The sequence below is a fragment of the Fukomys damarensis genome, unplaced genomic scaffold, assembly GCF_012274545.1.
Source record: "Fukomys damarensis isolate Sample0158 unplaced genomic scaffold, DMR_v1.0_HiC HiC_scaffold_30, whole genome shotgun sequence".
NCBI classification, from domain to species: domain Eukaryota; kingdom Metazoa; phylum Chordata; class Mammalia; order Rodentia; family Bathyergidae; genus Fukomys; species Fukomys damarensis.
Genome location: NW_022900942.1, coordinates 21,762,465 through 21,766,060, shown reverse-complemented (window position 1 = coordinate 21,766,060; position 3,596 = coordinate 21,762,465).

Genomic DNA, 3,596 nt, shown 5'->3' with positions numbered 1-3,596 from the left:
ATCACTCTTAAAATGGAGTACTATTCAGACACAAAGAACAAGAAACTAGAGACTTATAGCTAAGTGGATGCACATTGAGGTCATTCTCAAGTGAAGTTAATAGAACACACATGTGTAAATACTGAATATTTTCTCTGGTATGAAAAACTAAAAGTGTAAATAGTGTCAAAATGTATAGTTGATATTGTGTAAAAGGAAGAAAAGGTCTAAAAGAGTAGGGGAAGTGGGAGGGGTAGGGGAAAAGTAAGAGGGGAAAAGAAATAGGAGGAAAGGAAAAAAATGGAAACAAAATCTTTGTAAGTAGGAAAGGGTGGAGGGGGTGAAGGGAGGGCAGGGGAATGGGTAAAAAATAAAAACCAAGATATATCATGTAAAGGTACAAGATCCAATGATGAATGTAACTGTATTGTTTAACCAAAATGTGCCCATAAACTTATGGAAAAAATTTATCTCCTCTACATATGTTAAGTCTAGATTCTTGAGACCAAGGTTTCTCTGATATAAAAGGGTTTACTGATAGGAAAACATCTGTTAGAAGTATTTGTTGCTTCTTTATTTGTTGGAGGTAGCAGTACAGACAGTTTGTAGGTACATAGGAGAGGGTTCTAGGACTTTTTCAATTAAGGCTTAAATTTACTTTTAGGAATGTGGAACAGTCTTTTGTTGATTTCAGTCCATGGTGGTTCACTGATTAATTCCCTTTTGTCTCCCCCTTTTCACTCTCCAGTTTTGGTAATTAAATGTAGATTTAGAAAATTTTATTTTAATAAAAGAATATATGAAATCACCTTATCACTGCTGTTTGTTCTCTTCAATAGTATAATCTGCATTCTATTATACTTTTTTTCCTTCTTAGGATGTTATTTTGTCTTATTAACAACACCAGCATATGTCCTGATTTCTTCCTTTTATAAATAGTAACCATTTTTGTTTCTACTTTCCTGGTCCATAGTCCACTTCCCTTTCATTTAAGTAATTGCTACTCATTACAGTCCATCTATAAAACTGCTCAGGCTGCCAGCTTGAACATCTTAAACTGTACATGTGAAGTTGTCATGGATTCCAATCATTGACTGTGGAACAGAAATGTCTGCTCAAATCCACCTGCATTTAGCTCAGGAATTTCAAGCACAAAATGACCCAAACTGAGTTCCTTACTTTGTCACCCAAATTTTTCTTCCTGTTCAATTTTCTTGTTAGAGTTCTTACCATCTACCCATTAGTCCAGGCCAAGACATGTAGAACCACATCCAGTCTCTTTAGCTAGAGCAATTTTCTGGGCGATGTCACTTAGTGGGAACCACGCTCTTGTGGTTCAACGTGCTATCTAAGTGCTGATGCCTTTCAGTTAAACTTTCAGCCTGGAGCTCTACCATATGTAACTCTGTGGTCAACACTTCCACTTGGATGCCTAGTAGGCAAATCATGCTTTGCAGCATTGGTATCTTTAGTACTACTCTGCCACTGCTCTTTCCCGTCTTCATTAATAGTATTCTCCCATGGTCTCCCAGAGCAAAAACAAAAAACTGAGGGGTCAAACTTGCCTCCTCTTAGACTTTCTTCTCGCACTCATTTCTTCAGCCAATCATACCAAGTTTGCATTCCCCGAACTCTAAATCTAGCCATGTATCATCATCTCTTCTGTGCCTGCTCTAATCTCAACCAGTTGTTTTCATTTGGATTACAGTAAAGACCTCTTGATTTGACATCTTCATTTTACTCTTGCCCTAACCCTACCCTAAAATGCAGAGAGGGGACCAAAGCTATCTTTTGCAAAGGAAATATCAATTTTGGCATAATTTGCTTGTTTAAAACCTTCAAATTGCTGTCTTTTAAAAATAGATTGCAATATGCCTGGGATTGGTTTTGCTGCCTGCCTCACAAGCACAAGGTCATGAGTTCGATACCCATAACCAAAAAACAAACAAACAAGAAACAAAACAAAACAAAAACATTGCAACAGAGAGGAGACTATAATTAAACAAGAGGCAGGGAATAGGGGTAGAAAGGAGCATAAGAATGGGTACTGGAGGCAGGAATATCATCAAAATACATTATGAATGTTGAAATCTCCCCCAAAACATAAATTTGAGGAAGGAAGAGGGATTGGAAAGGGATGATTAAAATATTCTATGCATGTATACAAATCTTTCAAAATAAAACACATTCATCTGTATTACAAATATACAGTAATGAAATGGCAGAAAAAAAAGAAAAAACTAAAAAATATATTCCAATACAAATACACTGCTGGGCCATACAAAATCATAGGGCACCTAGATCTTACCTACCTCCCCATATCTTTATCCTGTTCATTTCATTCAGAGAATTCAGTAACATCTGAAATAATCTAATTTGCTCACTTGTTCATGCATTTATTTCCTGCCTCTCACTAAATCATCTTCACCAGGATGTGAACTATATAAGAACAGGTACCTTGCTTACCTTCTTCACCGTTTTTTTTCTAAGCTTTAGAACTTTGGGTGACATGACACCGATGTTCTAAAAATGCTTGTCCAATGAATTAAAAAGTCTTCATCTTTACTTTTTCCCTCCAACCGATATGCAGCCCATCAATAAATCATACATTTTCATCTTCTAAATATCTCTAAATCTGCTCAGCTCTGCAGCCTCACTGCTCTTAACATAGGTTAGGTTTAACATCTGCCATCTGGACTGCTGAAACAATCCTCTTTTCCTAGTCTATAGTCAGACTCTCTTTCAACCAATTTTTCAAAACAGAACTAGAGGAATCGCTAGATGATGCAAACATATTTATGCAACTGTGCATCTTAAATTATCACACTAGCCTACTCTTGCTTTCTGGAAAAAATCCTAACCATTTAGTGCAGTTTGTGAGGGCTCTAGGATCAATGCTTATTTAACTACCTACCTCTCTTTACCTTGATCTTTGCAGTACCCTGGTCTCTTTTGCTTTTTATCTCTCCTTCTTCTTATGCTTCTTCAACTGCTTCATTCCTACCTGTACTTCAAGTTTCAGTTGAGAAAGAACCTCCTTCAGAAGGTCTTCACTGATTAGGTAACACTGTGCTGAGTGCTTTTTTTTTGTAAGTCACCACAGGGGACTTTATTTCTCTATCTTAGCAAGTAACAGATGCCATCATGACTATAAATATAGAGGGGAGTGCATTGGTTGAGAATAGACCCTGATAAGCCACACATGTGAAAAAACTGAATAGTTTCTCTGGTGTGAAAAACTATAAAAGTACATAAGACCCTAATGATATAATTGACAATGTGAAATAGAAAGAAAAGGGCTAAATGTATAGGGAAAGTGGGAAGGGTAGGAGAAAGGTAATAAGGGAAAAGAAAAAATGTGGTAAAATGAAAAAATGGAAATAAAGTGTTTGAAAATGGGGAGGGGAGGAGGGGGTGAAGGGAGGGCAGGGACAAGGGGAAAAAATGAGGACCAAGACCTGTCATGTAAAGGTACAAGAGCCTATTGATGAATGTAACTGTACTGTATACCTAAAATGTGCCAATAAACTCAATGAGAGAAACAAAAAAGAATAGACATTGGTGCTGGACAGAATTAATTCACATTCAGCAAAATGGCAATGCTACCCTTCCTGATA